This window comes from Urocitellus parryii, chromosome 14 (genome assembly GCF_045843805.1).
Source record: "Urocitellus parryii isolate mUroPar1 chromosome 14, mUroPar1.hap1, whole genome shotgun sequence".
NCBI classification, from domain to species: domain Eukaryota; kingdom Metazoa; phylum Chordata; class Mammalia; order Rodentia; family Sciuridae; genus Urocitellus; species Urocitellus parryii.
Window position 1 is genome coordinate 57,648,771 of NC_135544.1, and position 22,774 is coordinate 57,671,544.

Below are 22,774 nucleotides of genomic sequence, written 5' to 3' on the forward strand. Positions count from 1 at the left end.
TCCAGTGCTTGAAGTATTTTGTCCTCAATGATTACATGACGTAGACTGTAATATGACCAGGAAGGTGGGAGACGGAGTTAGAGAAGATGTTACAACACTGAACAATTCAACAATGATTTCTTTCAGAAAGTTTTTCTTTTTTTATTTAATCAAATCCAGCATCAGGCCAACTCATCTCACTGTGACCCACTGAACATGCCAAGGTCAATGGAATCACCCAAGAATCTGAAAGCCAGGCAAGTTTCTTTTTAGTTCTTGATGGATCTTTATTTATTCATTTATATGTGGTGCCAAGAATCAAACCTAGTGCCTCACACATGCTAGGCAAGTGCTCTACCACTGAGCTACAGCCCCGGCCCCAAGTTTCTTTTGACCTTATTCAGGATCCTATAAGATCATGACTAGGAAAACCAATTTTCATACTAATAAAAATATTGTATTTCTTTTTCCCTTTGAATGTAAAATTTATAAGACTATATCTGAGAAAGAAACTCTTATAGACATGCTACCATCTTCCTAGTGAGAATCAGCAATCAACCAATTTCTAACTGGCAAAAAAATTAAAAGATTAAAATATATAAATGCTGGGATGGGGTCGTGGCTCAGTGGTAGAGTACTCACCTAGCACGCAAGAGGCACTGGGTTCGATCCTCAGCACCACATAAATGTAAAATATTGTGTCCACATAAAACTAAATATATATATATATATATAAATGCTGTTAAAAGTAATTAAATAAAATCTAAATAAATGCAAAGATGGCCCATGTTCATGGATTGGAAGACTTAAAGCTATTAAGATGTTGCACAAGTAACTATTGAATACTATTAAGTGTCAAATGCAAATATCCAAAGAAATGAGCCTTTAATTTTACTTTTTGTTTAAAGTTAAGGCAGGAGATGGCTAACCTGACTTTACAAACATTACAAACTCTTTTTTTGTCAGTAACAATTAGGGAAGAACAATAAAATCACAAACTATTTTGCTTCACATATTTTTTCTTACAATTATTTTTGAAGTTTACTAGCTTAAGATCTTTTTAAAAATCATCTTTTGGGGCTAGGGATGTGGCTCAAGCCATAGCACGCTCGCCTGGCATGCGTGGGGTGCTGAGTTCAATCCTCAGCACCACATAAAAATAAAAATAAAGATGTTGTGTCCACCAAAAAAATTTTAAAAATATTTAAAATTCTCAAAAAAAAGAAAAATAGGCAAAAAAAATTCTAAATTCTCTCCCTTAAAAAAAAAAAATCTTTTGTAGGTATTGACTCATCCTAGATCTATGTACAATTCAGACTTAATTTTATCTCTTGACTTTAATGAACTAAAACAATCTAATTTCAGAATGATTAATCAAATGGAAAAATATTCATGTATTAACTAGCTTAGGTGAAGTATCTCTTAAGTAGGACTGTCTTTCATCTAACCAAAATAAAATGTAGAGTTTCGTTTGGATGAAAAAAGGGAATGAGAATTGATTTTTTAATGCATCCATACTGTGCCTATTTCTATAACAAGATTTGAAGTGGCTTTTTGTCTTGTTTTATTTTGTTGAAGTGGCTTTTCAAATTATGCTGTGAAGACTGGATAATGTTCAGGGAAGATAGATAGTCTTAACCCAATTTCCTTGGGACTATGTTTTGGACTGAAAAGGGAAAGATATTTATGCAGAGTCATGTTAAGCAAATTATTTGGGACCTACAAAAGCTAGTAGACAAAATTTTAAATGGTTTCACTAAATATATGATATTCAAAGAGAACTGGACTTTAGGGTAAATGTGCAAACTAAGTAGATTTGTAGACTTTTTCAGTAATCATTATTGTCTTATGCAAAATGATTTAACATTTAATTTTTGCCTAGATTATAGCACTGTTTTACTACTTTACCTTGTAGGGCATTTTACTGCTTGGAGAAAGACTATAAGTAAACCCTTTAAATGATTCTGCCTGTAGTAGTGATAAAGCTCTTGTCACTTTTTTTGATTAATTGTCAAACATTTAGGTACCACTGAAAAAGGAACCCAAAAGGACCTGTGGGGTTTACCTTGGAGTTAAAAGAATTTGAAACCTTTACAACAGATTTGTTTCCAGATTTATTTCACTGAGCTTCAACAATAGCTTTGTCTTTTCCCCTCAGTATTAAAGAAAGGATAAGGACTGAATTTCACTTATATTGGGTGTAACTGTTATAAATAAAGATTTCCAAAACTCGGTTTAAAAAAAAAAAAACCATTAAGATGATAGCAATACTACCCACTGCAAAAATATACATTCAATGCAAACTTTATCAAAATCCTAAGGACATCTTTCATATAAATGGAAAAGGCCATCCTAAAATGCATAAGGAATTCATAAAGACCCAGAATAACTGAAGAAATCTTGAAAAGGGAGATAAAAGTTGTGAGACTCAACTTTCTGATTTCAAAACATACTACGAAGCTGCAGTAACCAAACAATGTGAAACCAGCATAAGAATAGACATGCATACCATGGAATAAAATTTGGAGCCCAGAAATAAGCCCGCCTGTCTACGGCCAGCTGAGTTTTTTGTTTGTTTAGGCAGTGCTGGGGACTGAACCCAGGGGCCCTCTACCTCTACCACTGAGCTACATCCCCAGCATCCCTCCCCTTTTTTTTAAAATTTTAGACAGGGTTTCACTAAATTGCCCAAGCTGACCCAAATTTGCAATCCTCCTGCCTCGGCCTCTCTGCCCATGTAGCTGGGATTACAGGCTTGTGCCACTCTGCCTGGCTTAGTCAATTATTTTTGATAAGAGTGCCCAAACCATTCAATAGGAAAAGAACAGTCTCTTCAACAAGTGGTGCTAGAAAAACTGTATATGTACATGCAAAATAAGGAAGTTGGACCCTTCCTCATACCTAAATATTAATCCAAAATGGACCAGAGGTCTAGAATAAGTAGCTGGATCTAGAAAATTCTTAGAAGAAAACATAAGAGCAAATTTGCATGATCTTGGATTCGGCAACAGTGCCTTAAGCATGACACTGAAGCACACACAAGAGGAAAGCAGGTACTCTGGACTTCGTGAAAAGGGAAGACATTTGAGCATCAAAAGACCCTGGAGAAAATGAAAAGACCATCCACCGTGGGAGAAAATGTCTGTAAGCCACGTGCCAAAATGGCCTAATAGTCAGAAGATGTAAAGAAGCCTTACAGCTCACAACACAAAAGCAAAAAACCCAATTTTAAAATGGGCAAAGAGAGGCATAGTGGGGAGGCAGGGACGAACAGGTGGAGCAGGGAGGACTTCAGGGCGGTGAAACTATCAAACACACTTCTCTCCTGTGAATGCACGTCCTTGTACGTTCATCAAAACCCACAGACTGCACTACCCCGAGAGTGGGCCCCCAAAGCACACTGTGGACTTTGGGTGGCAGTGATGGGACAAGGTGGGTTCATCCATCGTAGCAAATGTGCCCCTGGGTGTGGAATGTTGAGTGCAGAAGAAATTTGTGTGTGCGATGGGGAGTATATGAGAATTCTCCAATTTCTTCTCAATTTTGCTATGAACTTAAAAATGCTCTAAAAAATAGTAAAGAGAGTGAAGGACAAAAGATTTTAATCGACATTTTTCCAAGAAGATACTTAAATGGACAAGAAGCACATGATAAGATGCTCAACATCATTAGAAATTAGGTAAATGCAAATCAAAACCACAATGAGAGTCCACTTCACACTGACAATAATGGCCAGAGGGTTTTCTCTTTTTTGTTTTTAAAGGAAAATAAGTGTTGGAGACACTGGAGAACTGGAACCCCTGCACACTGCTGATGGGAATGTCAAGTGGAACAGCCACTGCAGAGCGCAGCTTGGCAGTTCCTGGGGGAATGGGGCAGAACACCATGTGACCCAACAGCTCCAATCCTGGGTAAACAGCCACAGATTTAAAAACAAGGACTCAGATACTTGTACAGCAGTGTTCACAGCGGCACTGTCCCCCACAGCCAAAAGATGGAAATGACCCAACTGTGAACATGGGGACAACAGATAAACCAAGTGGTCCACACATACAATGGAATCTACTCAGCCCACAGGTTTCCAACTCTGGCTAACAGAGCTAGCGTTCCACCACAGCAGAGCCGTCCATCACACCATGATCAACTGAGACGCTGAGTCCTACACAAAAGTGGCTAAAGTTTGTAAGTATTAAAAAGAAAAGGTAGGGGCTGGGGATGTGGCTCAAGCAGTAGCACACTCGCCTGGCATGCGTGCGGCCCGGGTTCGATCCTCAGCACCACATACCAACAAAGATGTTGTGTCCGCCGAGAACTAAAAAATAAATATTAAAAATATTAAAAAAAAAAAAAAAAGAAAAGGTAATCAGTGCAAAATGAATGTAGATCCATGAACGAGAACCTGTGGTGAAGACAGTGTGGGAAGGATACGGGCATGGCGTCTGGTGCGACGGAAGCACGTGGTCTAGATGAAGCACTGTCTTTAAGGTCCTAGATGAGCTGATTCTAAAATCCAAGTGGAGGAACAAAGAAAAAGAACGGAGAATAACAAAGTAATTTTGAAAGAAGGAAACAGGACAGGCAGCCCCTCCCTGTGGGAGATCAACCATGTGATGTCAGCCCAGGAGCCAAAAACCAGATCAGCTACCCAAAGGGGTCCCAGACAGGTCCTACCTGCATGGAAACTTGGTATCAGACAGAACAGTCTATACACCAAAGGTGCTGGACCTGTCAGTGATCCATATTGCTTAAGAAAAGAAAAATGGATTCCTGGGACCTTACACCAATAACAGTTTTTTTTTTTTTTTTGGGGGGGGGGGTTACCAGGGATTGAACCTAGGGGTGCTTGACCACTGAGCCACATCCCCAGCCCTTTTTTATTTTGAGACAGGGTCTCATTAAGTTGCTTAGGGCCTTGCTAAATTGCTGAGGCTGGCTTTGAACTTGTGATCCTCCTGCCTCAGCCTCCTGAGTTGCTGGGATTACAGGGGTGTGCCACTGCACCTGGCCACAGAATAAATTTTGAAAATCAGGACATGTGCATCTTGTTTACAATTACATGTGGAATGCTTACATGTGTAACAAAAAATAAAAACTTTTAAAAATGTTTAGAAAAATAAATACTAGATAATATACAATTTGTGAGTAGGGAAAGAATTTTTAAGACAACACTGGAAAGAACAATAAAGAAATGATTGTGAAATAGTTGACTATATTAAAATCGAAGTTGCTTATCCATCAACTTGAGGAGCACAAACCCTCAAGACCCACTTCACAGGCACTGGACTGGCAAACCATGTCCACAGTCAGACAAGGCAGGACTGAGGTGGAGGGGCGGCAGCTGCCCCTCCCCCCACCAGGGGACCCACACCCTGCAGAACACCTGGCCTGTCCAGGCGCACTCACCGTCACCCAGCCGCAGCGGCTCTAGAGAGGAATCCTAGAGGAACCCCTGTGGGCATGGGGGCAGCAAGGGCACAAGAACAGAACACGCATCGTCGAGGACACGCAGAGGTGGAAGTGACAGATAGGTACAAAGTGTTTTGTTTTTTGTTTTTAATTTTAAAAGGATCTGGAATCAATCACAGCTCCTACAATATGACAAGAATATCAAGAAAGAACCATGAAAGCAAGACTCCCCAAGGGAGGGTGGGAAGTGCAGTGGTTAGACTTGATAGCCCAACAACCTGAGGGAGGGCCCTCCCCCACTGTTCATCTGTATCACCTCTGGGACATCCAGCTGCCATACTATCAAAAAGCAATGACCCCTACCGGCGGGTTAAAGACGACTTAAAAAGGAACTTACTTCAAGTTATGTAATGAAAATCACTTAAATAGTGGCTGGCCCAGAATGAATACAAAATTAATAGTAATTACTGTTAATGACCATGAATTGAGCTACATTTTGTTAATCTTTGCATTTGCTCAAATGTAAGCCTCAGGAGAGGGATTTTTGTCTGTCTTGTTCTCTGAAATAAGCCAGGCACCTACAATACTGTTGGCAAACATTTGCTGAATGAATGACCTTGAACCTCAATATCTGGCTCTTTAATTAGGCCTTTAACAGTTACTATTTATTGAGAGTTTGCTGTATGCTGGGCATTAAACATTTGGCATCTCATTCAATCTTTACAACAACAATGTTATCTTATTAACCATTTTATAAATAAGGAAACTGAGGCTCAGAGAAATTAACATACTTCCCCAAGTTTGCAAAGTTAAATAGTAGGCCAGGTTTCAACCAGGATTTGAATCTAGGTCTTCAGCTTTCCGACACTTGTTGAATCTATGAGTAAGTAATGCCCAGGGCTTTCCTTGACAATTTGCTGCTTCTTCACAGTAGTCATGGGGAGAGAGATCAGGTGACCTGCCTGCCAGGCTCCCTGCTGTCCACATGGGCCATGTTTCATCCCAGGAGTGTGGCCCACCGACACTTTTATTTTTTTTGCCTTGCTAGGAATCAAACCCCAGGCCAAACACACACACCCAAACACACACACACACACACACACACACACACACACACACACGCGCGCGCGCGCGCACACCTGCGGGACAAGTGCTCTACCATTGAACCACACCCCTGGCCACAAAGACACTTTAATACCTCTGCTGGGGTAGTAATGAGGAGGGCCTGTTCCATGAGTTACAAAGGGGACTGGACGAAAAGCTGAAACGCAAATATACCAAGGCTCAAAAGAGAACTCATAAGTAGAACAAACGAAACCCAAGTCCTCTCTTTATGCGAGACTCCAACTTCACATAGCTTTTCGGTTGGAATCCACTGTGTCTCCTACAAAAGTGGTATCAAGGTAAGAAAATAAAAAATATGTTCCTTTTCACAAAACCTTAACTGTTAATCACCTTAGGGAGAATAAGCCATAAAAAATTATGACATTAATTTTATTATTTATTATAGAAGAATTTTTATATTAAAAATAACTTGGGGCTGGGGTTGTGGCTCAGTAGTAGAGTGCTTGCCTTGCATGTGAGAGGCCCTGGGTTTGATTCTCAGCACCGCATATAGATAAATGAATAAAATAGAGGTCCATTAACAGCTAAAAAAAAATTTAAAAATTACTTTACAGGCTGGGGATGCAGCTCAGTGGTAGAGCACTTGGGTAGTATGCAAGAGGCCCTGAGTTCCATGCCCAGTAACACACACACACACCAAAAAAAAAAAAAAAAAAAGAAAAAGAGAAAAAATAAAATAACCTTAGAGCTGGATATGGTGGGATATGTCTCAGCTACCCAAGAGGCTGAGGCAGGAGGATCCCCCGAGCCCAGGAGTTGGAGGCCAGCCTGGGCAACACAGCAAGACCTTGTCTCAAAATAAATTATTGAATAAACAAAAAAATATATAGTTATTAATTTTATAAGGTCTTATTGTAGAAAAGCTGAAAGTACAGATAAGCAAAAATATTTATTTCCTCACAACTGTATAATCATGAATATCCTAGTCATTGTTGTATATTTACATTTACAAAAAAATAGGATGAAATGTACATTTTCTGTCTTCCAATAAATCAAAAATATCTTTATATATCAGGAAATATATAATTTAACAAAGAATGTTATTCTTATTTTTATGTTAAGTCCCTATAATTGAAAATCTAGGTGGTTTCCAACTCTTCTCCATCCTACGCTAGGCCGGGCGCCAGGAGGTAGGCCCGAGGTAAAGCCATGCTGCTGTGTAGACCCTGGTCCCAGCCTCAGCCCCAAAACAGACACCAAAGGAAGACAACAAGACTGAAATGAACATATGTTCAAAAATATTTTTTGCATGTGTTTAATTATCTCCATAGGACAGACTTCCAAAAGTTGACTTGCTGGGTCAGAGGGTCATGTTTGGAATTCTTAGATCTGAGCACAAACATCTGTTTTAAGTATACTTTAAACCGTCTTTCACTTCTTTTTGAATTTCTTTTTCAGTGACAAGAACGATGACCAACACCCAGCAAGCCCCAACAGAGACAGGCTGAGCCCTTCCTTTTAGCGTATCCCCTGTCTCTGTCCCCTTTCCAGAAGAAGCAAAGCATGTCCCCAGATTGAGGACAAAAGATGCAAACATCCACAATATTGCTGACTCACAGTGAAAAAGACTGGCAGGACCCACCAGGACTGGGGCTCAGCAGTGGGCGCTTGCCTCGTACACGGGAGGCCCTGGGTTGGATCCCCAGCACCCATGAAAATAACTAACAACAAAGGTATTGTGTCCATCTACAACAAAAAAAGAAAAAAGGAAGTTACTCTTTCCAGCCTTCACTTGGTTTCTGTGGAAACAACTATCCCTGAAGCTCACACTCCCTTGGGGACCTGGCGGTGAGTTCCAGAGGGGTCAAAGAAGAGCAGCTACCAGAAAGCACTGAGCCCACGTTCACAACTCCCTCTCCACAACCTAGTGCTCATTCCTCAGAGCATCACCTCCAGGGCACCTACTCATCAAGGACCCTGCTGGGTAAAATGTGTAACTGCCAGTTCTTTGTGGGTGACCTGTGGGACAGCAGCCCTACCCAAGAGGACGGAACCTCATGGACCCTCAGGCTCTGCAGGCTGGGAAGTGAGTTTCATGCTGAAAACTTGTTAGCATCCTAAAAGGTACAGGATCAGTAAAATCACGTGAGGAAACAGGCAGCAAGCTTCCATATTGCACTGAATTGTACCCCAGGAGCCGTTCAAGACACCAATACCAGTTGTGGCTCCGTGGTCAAGCAAGGACAAAGAGTTCAACCTCCAGCACCCTCCCAACATTTTTTAAGTGTTAATACCATGATGAAGAGGAAAAGGCCCTGGACTAGAAGTCAAGAGCTCAAAGTTCAAGTGCAATTGTGCAATCAGAAATAGCTCTGCAGCGTAACACGTCACCACCAAGTCCCTCTGAGCAATTCCCTCCTAACCAGTCAAAGGACATGAATTAGAACTAGGTAATCATCTAGCACTTTCTCAATTCAAAATCTCTAACATCCTTTAAGGAAGACCAATAAGCATATAAATAAAGAGTGGACATCAATTACAATTTTAGATTTTCCAGTAGTGTATGGAATCAATCGACTTCCTAAAATCTAGAGTCCTGGCAAATCACCTGGTGCAATCGCATCTCATTTTATCTTAAAATTCCACGAGTTCATGTCGAGTGCTCTGTCCAGCCGGGGACGTTTCACAGAATGAGGGGGCTTGCTGCCTTTGCAGACCTCAGTGGGCAGAGGGGTACAGGTGACTTAACAAGCAACCACAACCCAGTGATGAGGAACAGAACAGAAAAGAACGTCTAACAGGAAGCACGTGCGCCAGCACAGAAGGCTCTTCTCCCCAAGCCTCGTCCGCGTGAGTGTGAGAGCGTGAGTGCGTGAGAGCGAAGGCATGAGCAAAAGTCTGAGCCCAGAGCCGAGCCGAGGAGCGGGGCCCTCCCAGCAGAGGGAGCCCTGAGGAGAGGGGAGAGCCCCCGGGGAGAGGGGCTCGCTGCATGTGAGGCAGACCTGCAGAGGACAGGGGACAAGGGGAAGCAGCAGCCGGGGCAGCCCGCCCCTACAGAGCAGAACAGTTGGCCTTTGCTTTCATCTGCAGCCATGACGGGACCCCAGGAGCGTTTCTGAAAGGTGGTCCAGACTGCAGGGCTGAGCAGGAACCCACCAGGAGTCTGCGGCAGGAATCGGACCAAGGGAGACTGGGCGGTGGGAAGGGGGAGAGACAGAAGCCGGGCCCAGACGAGGTGAGTGAGCAGGTGTGCGGAGGGCAAAACCGATTCCAGGCCTAGAGAATGGGGAGAAGTGTCCCGTGTCAGCTGAGAGGGCTGGAGCAGCCTGAAACTGCGGCAGGCACTTGGCTACCTCTTGGCAAGAGGCCGCCTGAGACAGCAGAGAACACAGAGGAAAAGGAACCAAGACGCAGAGGGGGGCTGCTTGTGGGCCCTCGGTCTGCCTAGGACCAGCCAGCTCAGGTCGGGGGGTCCCCTTCATACTGTGCTCTTCTCCCTGGCAGTGCTGGCTTTCTTATGGTTAGTTCAGTCTGACTCTGGATTCTGTCACCAGGAACTGAAAGAATTCCAGGAGGACGGGTACAGCTCAAATGGTGGCACCAGAAGATGAGCCCAGCAGGAGCCAAGAATGAACAGCACTGGGACATCAGAGGACCAGGAGAGCAGAGGACCAGGAGAGCAGAGGACCAGGACTGCAGAGGACCAGGAGAGCAGAGGACCAGGAGAGCAGAGGACCAGGACAGCAGGGGACCAGGACAGCAGGGGACCAGGACTGCAGGGGACCAGGACAGCAGGGGACCAGGACTGCAGGGGACCAGGAGAGCAGGGGACCAGGACTGCAGAGGACCAGGAGAGCAGAGGACCAGGACAGCAGGGGACCAGGACTGCAGGGGACCAGGAGAGCAGAGGACCAGGAGAGCAGAGGACCAGGAGAGCAGAGGACCAGGAGAGCAGAGGATCAGGTCAGCAGAGGACCAGGACAGCAGAGGACCAGGACTGCAGGGGACCAGGACTGCAGAGAACCAGGACAGCAGGGGACCACACCAGAGACCTCCCCAGGAGGCACCAGCCAGCAAGACCAAGTGCTTCTGAGTGACGGTTAGATACAGACCACTGGACTTAGCTGCAAGGACTCAGTTGGTGACCTGACCGAGGACAGCGTCAGTGACCATGGGAGGAGAGGCCAGACTGAAGGGCACGGAGGTAAGGGGGACAGCAATGAATACCAGCCACTCTGAGTCAGGAACCGGGTTGTGAAGAGGGGGTTGTTAGGGAGGGTGGGTTTTGATGGGTGCCACGGAGAGCATGCAAAGGCCAGGAGGTACAGGAGAGGGGACACTCAACCCAGAGGTCCCCGAGAGGGAAGGGAAACCCACGGACTGAAAGGAGCTGTTTGACGGCCTCAACCTCCATAAAGTACAGCAGCAGGCCCTCTGCACAGAGTGAGGGGAGCCTGGAGGCCACCTGAAAAATCTGCTGTGGAGTATGGGAGAGAAAGTTCTAGAAAATCCAGGAGGGTTACCTGTAAGCTATGAGGACACAGAGGATGACAGAAACCACTCAGGTTTGCCAAAACCTGTTGAGAAACGGCGGGATCTGCAATTAAACATTCAACTGTCATGAGTCAACTGATTTAGAAACAGCATCTTTTATTAAGGAAAAAAGTCCCAGCTGGCGCAGGGGCACACCTGTAATCCCAGCGGCTCGGGAGGCGAAGGCAGGAGGATGGCGAGTTCAAAGTCAGCCTCAGCAATTTAGCTAAGCAACTCAGTGAGACCTGGTCTCTAATAAAATAGAAAACAGGACTAGGGACGTGATCAGTGGTTGAGTGCCCCCGAGTTCAAGTACCATTTTTCTTTTTTTTTTTTTTAATTTTTCAATATTTGTTTATTTAATTTTTTTTTTTTAGCTTTCGGCGGACACAACATCTTTGTTGGTATGTGGTGCTGAGGATCGAACCCGGGCCGCAAGCATGCCAGGCGAGCGCGCTACCGCTTGAGCCACATCCCCAGCCCCTCAAGTCCCATTTTTCACTAATGATCTGAAAAAGAAACTTAAGTTTGTTGACATATTACTAAATTTTCTGCATAGTGAACTGCAAAGATGATGGTGATGAGCCACTCAATGATGTCATGATGGACAGGGATACAGATGATAAGATTCAGTAGGCTAGAATAAGATAAAGGTACTAGGTTTAAAAAAAAAAAAATATATATATATATATATATATATATATACACACACACCAGCAGGGCACAGTGGTGCACACCTGTAATCCCAGCAACTCAGGAAGCTGAGACAGGAGGATCAAGAGCTCAAAGCCAGCCTCAGCAACTTGGGGAGGTCCTAAGCAACTCAGCAAAACCCTATTCTACATAAAATACAAAAAAAGGGCTGGGGATCTAGCTCAGTGGTTGAGTGCCCTTGGGTTTAATCCCTAGTACCAAAAAAAAAAAAAAACCAACACACACACACACACACACACACACACACACACACACACAGCCAGGTGGTGCACAGGTGGAATCCCAGCTACTCAAGAGGCTAAGGTAGGAGGATCCCAAGTTCAAGGCCAACCTTGGCAATGTAGTGAGACCCCATCTCAAAATAAAAAGGGCTGGAGAGATACAGCTCAGTGGCAGAGCACTTGTCTAGCATGCACAAGAATCTGGGTTTAATCCTCAGTACAAAAAAAAAAAAAAAAACCCACACAAAAAGTCATCAACTTAGGGCCAGGGTTGTAGCTCAGTAGAGTGCTTGCCTAGCATGTGTGAGGCACTGGGTTCGATATCTGGCACCACATAGAAATAAACAAATAAAATAAAGATATTGTGTCCATCTACAACTAAAAAAACATTTTTTTTTAAAAAAGTCATCAACTTAAATGGTGTTTATAAAATAAAGATTCTGAGGTCTCAGTGATCACCCAGTTAAGAGAGTCAAGTTGCTAGCAACGATTCTCTTAAAGCAGATATGACCCTTGCATAGAGCAGACGGAATAAGCCTACCAGACGAGGCCCTTCCCATCTCAGGACTCGAGGGTGGTAAGAGCTCATGAGAGGCGCCTATGGTTGAAAGATCTCCTCCAACAGGCCACGCCAGCCATCTACATTTTTCAAGGTCTGTACTTATATTTTATCGTCAGAGTTTTGGGACTGTACTGTCTTATCCTCTTTGGAAACGTCTACTCAGAATCACATACACTGTAGCCTTACGTTGTGATATCCACCTTTAGAGAGGTATGACTCCAATACTGTTTGACAGTGTTTTTGCTGTAGCCGAGAGTATTTCCTACTGAATTATTCAATATCCTTCACAAAGGAAAAACAAATACAAAAACCCAAGTGGAACTGTCGCCACCCTTAGTTTGCTTGCCTGGATTTTCATTTATCTGCCTCATTTCTACTCTATAATTTCCAGGTTCTGGAGCTAGAAAGCTCATTCCTCCCGGCCCTTCAGAACACTCTATCCTCCTCCTCAGCCTGGAGTACTAACATTAGAATGCCATCAATGAGCACAAAGGAGCCATAGGCAGGGCAGGCAATGCAGCTCAGTGGTAGGGCATGCGTAGCATGCCTGAGGCCCTGGGCTCGATCCCTGCACATAAACACAAAGAATCCACAGACTGAGTGACCAATGCCTAAGCAGAGTGACGGACTGTGACAGAAGATGGAGTGAGGCAGGAAGGAAGAGAGGATGCCTTCTTTCAGGACAGGCAGAAAGACCCAGTGAGATCTCAATGCCAAGGCAATGCTTCAGCATTGTCCTGAGGCTGAGGACTTCTCTAAGTACAGAGGGTACAGAAGGGTGGTGTGTTAGTTCGTTTTCTGCTGCTGTAACAAAATACCTGAGATGAGTAAAGAAAAGAGGTTGTGGAGCTGAGAATCCTAGATTGAACAGCCCACAGGCTCAGCCTCTGGTGAAGACCCTGGAGTAGACGCCTCACAATGGTAGTGTGTGTGGAGAAGAGATCACGTGGCAAGACCGGAAGCCAGAGAGTCGGAGGCATTCCTTACAGCAGCCCGCACTTGTGAGAACTCCAGGAGACCAGCATCCCCAATGACCTAAGGACCTCCCACTAACCACTACTCTGAGAGGTTCCGCCACCTCTCATGCGGCCACAGGGGACCAAGCTGCCAGCTCATGAACACTTGGGGGACAGATCCCAACCCTGGTACAAGGGAAGCCGAAGAAGCAAGTTCATGAACAAGCCTGAGGAGTGTGCCAGGTTGACCTTGGGCACCAGAAGCTGCAGAGCACAAGTGAGCACAGGACACAGGGAAGGGCAAAGGACGCCAGAGGACCAGGAAGGTGCCAGACCAGACGCCACGGGGCCAAGAACAGTTGAGAAGTGTGGACACCATCTTGGCCAGGTGTGAATCCATCCCCTTTCCCTGGCCTAGCTCAGCATTCTTCACATTATGTATTTGTTTTGCAGTACGAGGGCCTCACACACACCAGACAAGGGTTCTGCCATTCCGCTGTATCCCCAGCCCAAGATCAGATCTTTAAAGTCCTCAGCCTCCTGAGTAGCTGGGACCACAGGTGTGCACACGGCACCTGGCTCAACCCTGGATTTCTCTGCAGTCTGGCCCCACATTGGCTCAGCCAGCAGAGGCCCAGCCCAAGCCCTCGTCCTCAACCCTGTCCATGTGGACACCAGAACAGCCCAGCACAGCCTTTGTCCACGGGCCCCAATATGAGGGCAGGTGGGATCTGTGCTCCTTCTAGATCTCACTGAACTGTGCCCGCGGGCAGTCTTGGGTACAGTGTGCCCCTGGGCAGTCTTGGGTACACTGTGACTGGCTGAGTTTCTGTTCTGCAGCTGCCTCTGTACGTCTTATTCTAGGCTAGAGGTCAGCAAATGCTTGCTGTAAAGGGACACATAGTAAATATTTTAGGCCTTAGGGGGCCATCCACATTTCTGTCAAATTATTCAACTCTGCTCCTATAGCTCAGAGCAGACACAGAGGCTGGGGATGTAGCTTGGTGAAGCACCCCCTGGGTTCACTCTCCAGTTTAAAAAAAAAGTACAGAAAATAATGCATGTAGAGTACTTATGAAGGACCTGATCCGAGGAAAGCACAATCACTGTTTGCTATTATTTTTACTTATTATCAATTGTGTTAAACCGAAACTCTTGAGACGGAGGGTTTTCTGAAAGAGTTCACTGAGCTATTACGATGCTAGCCAGAAAAAGACCAAGTCCTGGGACAAATTTCTTCAAAGCTGCAGCAGCAAGGTAAGGTAGCAGATGGAAAATGTCTCAGAACCAGAGCCAAGCGTACTTCTCAGTGAAGGAGATTTGGGGAGTCAGAAGTTGTTTACACTGATCCTATGCTGGCCGTAGATGGGATGCAGAGGCAGGGAGCTTTGGGATGGGAGGACAGTCCACAGGCAGAGGTTACCGTCTTTGGATTGATCAGGGTTAATATCTAAAAATTTACCTGTAAACAGGGCTCCCCTACCCTGGTGATGAGATTCAGGTGAAGGTTTCAGCATAAATGATCTTTTTGATGGTTTCTTAGTCAGCTGTTTTTGGTGCTGGGGATTGAACCCAGGGCCTTATGATGGAGGCAAGCACTCTACCAACTGAGCTGTATCCCCAGTCCTCTTATTCAGCTGTTAATTGATTAACTTCCCTTATCTCTTCTCTCCTTCCATCCTCTTTTGTAATTAAATTCTGGACACTAAGGCTTTTACTTTCTTCATCTGTATAACTTATCTTTGGTAAAACAACCGATATAAGGTAGATAGTAATATCCCACTGAGGATGAGAAAAATTAATCTGTGAAATCACGTGGCTAGTAAGCAGCAGAGCTAGGATTTCTGAGGTTTACCTTGTCGAAGGATAAATGACAATTATTTGAAAGATTTGCAGTGCTGGGGAGCAAACCCAGGGCCTCGCATGTTCTAGGCAAGTGTTCTACCACTGAGCTGCCTCCCCATCCCATGGCTTAAAGATCTTAACTGGCTTTAGTTTCAATTCCAGAATACAATCAACCAGATTCATAAAATAAAGGCCAATGGGCCGAGCAGAAGACGTTGGTTTAAACAGAGAAAAGCTGAAGAAAGCAGAAACAAAAGAACAAGAGAGCATCAGTGGGGCCGGGCTGGGGCTCAGTGGTAGAGCGCTTGCCTGGCATGTCCCAGGCCCTGGGTTGCATTCTCAGCACCACGTATAAATACATGAATAAAATAAAGGTCCATCAACATCTAAAAAATATTTTTAAAAAGAGTAAGTCAGTCATTTCAAAGTTTCTTTTTTGTTGTTGGTACTGGGGATCGAACCCAGGGGTGCTTAACCACTGAGCCACACCCCAGTTCTCTCTCCGCTTTTGGTTTGAGACAGGGTCTCTCTAAGTTGCTGAGGCTGGCTTCAAACTTCAATGGGATGACAGGTATGTGGTGGTATGTGGTATGTGGTGCTGAGGATCGAACCCGGGCCGCACGCATGCCAGGCGAGCGCGCTACCGCTTGAGCCACATCCCCAGCCCGCTGCATGACATATTTTAAACAGAAGGAGATCTCTGCTATCTCCCAGGCTTAGCCTCAGAAGCCAGCTGGCCTTCCTTCCTTGGGCTGGATTCTAGGAGATAACTGCTTCACATTTTTTGAATTGCATTTCCTAGTGTTATCATAAATTTGTCACAAGCCCCTGGACATTGGTAATCTGACCTTGTGATGTTCAATAGGACATTCTGTGTGTATGATAAAATCTACCATTTCAATCATTTTTAAATGTCCAGTTTAGTGGCATTAGTACCTTCACATTGTGATACAACCCCCAACCTCCAGAACTTCATTTTCCCAATGCAAACTCCATGCCCATGACACACTAATTCCCCATTCCTCCTCCCAGGATTCTATGAAAACTTTTTTTTTTGGTGGTTCTAGGGATTGAGCCAGGTATACTCTATATCACTGAGCCACATATCTCCCCACAGGGAGAGTCTTACTAAGTCGCCCAGGCCAGCTCCAACTTGTGATCCTCCTGCTCAGCCTCTTGAATCACTGGGGTTACAGAAGTGTGCCACCGTGCCAAGCACTATGAATTTGACTACTCTAGGGACATCATACGAGGGGAATAATATAGCATTTGTCCTTTGCAACTGGCTCATACACTCAGCACAACATCTTCAAGATTAATCTATGTTGTAACAAGTGCCAGAATTCCCTTCCTTTTTAAAGGATGATCAATAGCCACTGTAGATACACACATTTTCTCATTCATCCATACATAGATTGCGTCAACTTTTGGGCTACTGTAAAGAGTGTTGGTTATGAGCTAACATCGTGGTACACACCAGTAATCTCAGCGACTCGGGAGGCTCAGACAGGAGCATCAAAATTTGAGGCCAGCCGGGGAAATATAGAAAGATCCTTGCCTCAAAATAAAATTTTTTTAGAAAATTATATGTATATATATTTAAACTTGGTGATGATAGTCCTTTATTTTATTTATTTATATCTGGTGCTGAGAATCCAACCCAATGCCTCACACACACACTAGGCAAGCACTCTGCCACTGAGCCACAACCCCACCCTCAAAATAAAATTTGAAAAGGACTAGGAAAGTGTCTCAGTGGCAGAGCACTTGCCTAGCATGCACAAGACTCTGCAGTTCCATCCCAGCATCACCAAAAAAAAAAAAAAAAAGTGAACAGGGGTGTAGTAGAGTATCTGAGACCCTCTGAATTCTTTTGGATTTAAACCCAGAATGGGATTGCCAGTCACATGCTAATCCTATGTTTCATTTTGTGAGGAACCTCAGACTCTTGTTCAAAGGGGCTTTTAAATGCATAGACAGAGCTAGTCATTGGTGCCGCCTCAGGTGGGGCTTGCCTGGAAGGGTTGTCTTGCTTCAATCTGGATGGAGCAGGCCCCTTGCTGCTCGGTCTCTTCCCACCCCCCCACTGGGCATGGGGCTGGACTAATCCTCCCTCCCCCCTCCTCCTCACCTCGGACTCAGTGTCAACTTCTGAAAAGTGGGCTGTGGGAACTTAATTTGTAGAGTTTTCAAAAGGACCAGAGTTGGTGTATACAAAGCACCTAGGTAAGCTGTTACAAAATGAAGCTACTAATCCTACCCTGCCAACTGCAAAGGGTGGTCACCCAAACTCAACAGAAGACTGCGGGAGAAAGAGAAAGCTGAAAACAGCAGGGCATCCCACAAATGCTACGCCCACCCTGCTTCCTGGTAATCCCCTCCACCGCTTCCTACCTTCACTCAACTTCAGGCCAAGTGATCTAGCAGGCCTGCTCCTGGCCATTTCCTGCTGAGGTTTTCAGTGGCTACCCTCATCTTAACAAGGCCTTCAGTGCACTACCCATCTCTCCAATTATTCCTTTTCTTTCTTTGCTACTTTAGCTTTTTTTTTTGTACCAGGGATTGAATCCAGGGACACTTTACCACTGAGCTACATCCCTAGGCCTTTAAATTTTTTACTTTGAGACAGGGTCTCACTATCACTGAGGCTGGTCTTGAACTTTTCATCCCTTGGCCTCAACCTCCCCAGTGGCTGGGATTCCAGGTGTGCGTCAGCACACCCAGCTAGTCATCCTTTGACGTCAGGCACTGGCTTTTCCAGAAGTCCTCTCCCAACTCCATGACACTGGAGTGGGAGTGGAAAGCACCCATCACCACACCAAACCCACTCTGTAGTATAACAGTCTCTGGGCTGCTTTATCTAACTAAGTCAGCTTCTTCAAACAAGGGGTTAAATTATTTTTGAGACCCTGTCTCAAAAAATAAAAAGGGCTGGGGATGTAGCTCAATGATTAAGCAGCCCTGAGTTCAATCCTCTATACCAAAAAAAAAAAAAAAAAAAAAATTGAGTTACTCTGATCTTGATGAATCTTCTGGAGATGCTTTAGTTTTTATCAGCTTCTAAGAAACGCTCTGGGCCCCTACTTCCAAGGTCTCATTGACACAGACCCATTAGCAAATCCTGCTTGTGGTGTTTTCCACTCTGCATGGGCACAGCAATGCATCCAGCAGGAGCCTGTAAATGCCTGCTGCAAAAATGAGTGATTGATGAGTCACCCAGTTGTGCCAATTCCTGTAAACCAGTCTGTGGTTGCAGATCAGTTTTAAATTTACCTCCCTCTGAAGCAAGAACTGTGGCAGCTGCCTTTTTATTTATTTATTTATTTGAAAGCACAGAGGGCATTGGAAGGTCATCAAAGCAGTGGACCACCTGTTTCTTAAATTCACCCACAGCATGTACTTAGAGTTGATATGGGGCAACTACTCAGTTCCAGTGGCTTCTGCTTAAAAGTCTTTGTATGCCAATCCCTTTCCAGAGGGAGTTCTGGAAGCCCTGCGCTCACAGTGCTTGCCCTCTACTGTGCAAAGTGATCTTGCTGTAAAATAGCTCTAAATGGCTCCTTTTAAGCTCCAAATAGTGTCCTTTACCTCTTGCGTGTTGTCAACTATTAGTGGCTTACTAAATTTTGTTTCTCTCTTTCTGGCTTTGTTCTACTCCTGGGATGGCATGATGGGAACCACTAACGCATACTAGCTGTGATGAATTTTTTGTTGTTTTTAATTTTTTTTAAGGAATTTTATCTTATTACTCGAAAATACACAATGCTTTCAAATGAACATTAACATCACATGTGGAAAATGCAGAACTTTCAAATAAAAATATCAAACACTACAATTCATAATTTCATACTTTGAAAGAAAATTGACACTTCTAAAGAAAAGTAACTGGAGACAGTTGAAGACCATTTAGTTTCTGCTTAAAAAGGATTTAGAATCCTAACTCCTAGACTCACCATAGGCAGAGGTAAAGTCATAACAATTTGAAAGAATTTTCTTATTTTTGATTATCAAGTCAAGAGATCTGCCTAGCCTAAAAGGAACTGTGTTCATTCTTAGCATTTTAGATTTGAAAGGAACAACCAGATACTAGGGCCCATACTCCCAGAGGATGAGGCAGGAGGATCAAAATTTCAAGGTCAGTCTCAGCAACTGAGTGAGGCCCTAGGCAATTTAGCAAGACCCTGACTCAAAATTAAAAACAAAAAGTGCTGGGGCTGGGCTCAGTGGCAGAGCTTGCCTAGCCCGTGTGAGGCACTGGGTTGTTGGGTTGTACCTTCAGCACCGCATAATAAAATAAAGGTATCGTGTCCACCTACAACTAAAAATTATATATGATTTATTTTAGCTGGGAATGGGGATTAGAGGTCTAAACTTTGCTGGGCTTTGAAAAGTGGGTGGAGGTGGAGCCTCCCTAGCATCGCTGCGTCCAGGGTGGGACACTAATGCCAAGGGGACACTGGGGTAACGGGAATGCGACAGAAGGGACAGAGCCGGGACAGAGCCAGAACAGGTTGGGGGCGACGGAGCCCCGCTGCCTGCAGCCCCGGGCGCCCGTGCTCAGACCTTCCAACCCGCCAAACTTTACTTTCCGAGAAGCCCGATCGCGGGCTCCCGGGCCAGGGCGGCCGCGCACGCGGGGCGGGGGGCGTGGCGGCGGGGTCCGCGCGGCCGCACCGAGGACCCCCTGGGCACCGAAGCCCGGAGAGGCGCGGGCCACATCGGGCAGCTGCCACCCGCACGCCCGCGGCTCGGGGTCAGGCCCCCGCCCCCAGCGCTCGGCTCCCGCGCAGAGCCCGGCGGGGGTCGCCTCCTGCAGCCGCCGCACGGGGACCCGCTCCCGAGCCCGCGGAGACGCAGGGCGGGAGAACCCGGCCAGACAAAGAGTTCGGCACCGAGCGCGCGGCAGCCCCGGCGACAAGTGGGGGACGGTCCCCGGACGGCACCGGCTCCGCGCTTCCCCACCGCACCCCAAGAAAAGACTTCACGCCCACGAAGGGGACGGTCGCGAAAAGCCCCTACCTTGCTACCCGCCAGGTGCCAGGTCTGCAGCGGCGGGCGACAGCACCGGGGCGAGCCGCGCGGCTCCGGGCCCCGCCCCTCGGCGCAGGGCCCGCCCCCGCGGCAGGCCACGCCCCGGGATGCCACACCCACCCCCCGGTGGACCCGGCTGGGTCGCCGTCCGCCGCTGGGTTCTGGCCGCGGCGCAGGCCCGGAGCCCGGTGCATTATGGGACCCTCCCGCCAGCTCCGAGCCTGCACTGACCCCTGGCGGCGGCACTGGTAGGACGCCCCGGCGCGGGCAGCGTAGGCTGCTTGTTGCTCTCTCCCCATAAAATGCAAAAATAAATCCGGGGCTTAAAAGTTGCTGTGACTACCTTCCTCGTAGTGACATAAGTCACTGAATCAACTCTAAGGCTAGGGAAGGCTTTTGAAACTCGGGAAAAACAATTTTGGATATTAAAACTATGATGTCAAGTTGATGGAGAAACCGGCTGTCACTGTTCCCGGCAAAACCGCAGAGCAGCCACGTCTACCCAGAGAATAAGAGCGTGCTAGGTCACGGGGACCACAACGACCCACGAGTTTTCTCTGCTGCACGTGCCCCAAGGAAACAGTTCCAGTGGAGTTAAAGGGTTATGTCTAGAGAAGTCAAGGGTTTGACAATTGTGGGGAGCAGGATCCCACAGTCTGTCCAGTGAGGAGCTCTGAGCTCTGGTTCAGGAGTGATAACAAAAGGTAGTTCCACTAGCTGAATACCTTCCTGAATGGAGCCACCTCTCCTGGTTAGCCAGACCATCCGGGGGAGGAGAAACTTTATGACTTCACTGAGAATGGTCACTGCCTCCTGGGGCCTTGGGGACCCAGAAGATTGCAGAGAAACAAAACCTCCCCCCCAAAAAAAAATTGAGATCCATTTTTCTTAGCAGAGTCAGAACAATCCAAGAAGCCCAGTCAGTGACATCGTGATAAAAATGATACCTGGCTCTCCAGAAATAAAAGCACGTGGCACGAGACATCTGTGCTGTAGATACCCCAGCCCGGGCTGATTTCAGGTTGCCCACATGAGGGCAGAGTTGGACCTGCAGTTACCAGCAAGCCCAAGTACCTGGGGCACCTCAGTAGGAAGTAGTCAGAGGGGCAGCTCTTGCAGGTTCAACAGCGTCCAGCTGGGCAGTGATGCTGGTGGGACTCCACCAGGGTGTGAGAGCCATGGGCAGCAGGATGGCCCAGTGAGAGGCCGCGGGGGAAGGGCAGGGAGAACAGACCTACTAGGAGGAAGTGCATTCTATCAGCACCCTGATACTCCCTGGCTGCCCAGCAGCTTGGGGCAAACATGAAGCAATTCAAATTTGGGAGGGAAACATCTCTCCTCTCACTTCTCTTGGTAGCACAGTCTCCCTTAGAAGACCGTCTCAGGAACACGGACACGTAGGGTAGCTAATCCGGGGCTCGCGCCCCACGGTTTTTATCCTGAGCACTTCCATGTGGTTTCTCCCAATTTAGACTCGGTCTGCAGCTGAGCCCAGAGGAGGACTCAGGTGGACACCTGTTAGAGCGTGTAAAGTGAGTGCGAAAGCAGGTGAGAAGACTAAAGTGGGTGGGGTTTTCTTACTTACACTGGATCTTAGTGTTAGGGCCTTCACGTTTTTTCACTCTTTTCTGTAGCTCTATTGAATACCCATGCCAGGAATCTTGAGCCACATCTAATAGTTTAATTATTATTATACACTTTTGTAGACTTTTTATTGTGATGGGATAAATGTTGTACATATATACATATAAAACTTAAAAGTTACTATTTTAACTATTTTTTAATTTTTTTTTGTAGTTGTATGCAGACAGCATGCCTTTATTTTATTTGTTTCTTTTTTTTTTTTTTAATGTGGTGCTAAGGAGCGAACCCAGTGCCTCACACATGCTAGGCCTGTAGCTCTGCCTCTGAGCTACAACCCCAGCCCTCTCTTAACTATTTTTAAGGGTAGAATTCCGCGTTGTTATCTTCATTCACATTGCAATGCAAACATCAACACTATTTTCAAAAGTTTCGTCACCTTTTACAGACACTCTGTACTTGTTCAAGCAATAACCCTCTGCTCCCCTTCCCCTAGACCCTGATAACGTCTTATCTGCATTCTCTTCTGTCCCTGCCCCTTCTCCACTATTGGGGATTGAACCCAGAAACACTCTGCTGCTGAACTGCATCTCCAGCTGTTTTAGTTAATTTTCATATTGCTGTGGCCAAATTGCTTGAGAAGAACAATTTAGAGGAGGAAAAATTTATTTTGGCTCACAGTTTAAGAAGTTCGGTCCATGGTCAGTCAATTCCATAGCTCTGGGCTCAAGGTGAGGCAGAACATCATGGCAAAGGGGCACAACAAAGGAAAGCAGCTCAGGGCATGGCAATCAGGAAGCAGAAAGAGAGCTCTGTTCACCAGGGACGAAATGTAAAGCCTTCAAGACATACCCTCAGTGGCCTACCTCCTCCAGCCACAC

General features: G+C 45.9%; 1 protein-coding gene across 2 annotated transcripts in view; it reads right to left on the minus strand.

Moving 5' to 3' along the window:
* Window positions 1–20,370, minus strand: part of Extl3 (exostosin like glycosyltransferase 3) — a 103,385-nt gene extending 83,015 nt beyond the window's left edge. For both annotated transcript variants that reach the window (XM_026398842.2, XM_026398839.2), the window contains exon 1: window positions 20,301–20,370. The gene's annotated coding sequence lies outside the window, so the exon portion shown is untranslated. The remainder of the gene's footprint in view (window positions 1–20,300) is intronic.
* Window positions 20,371–22,774: the final 2,404 nt, after the last annotated feature.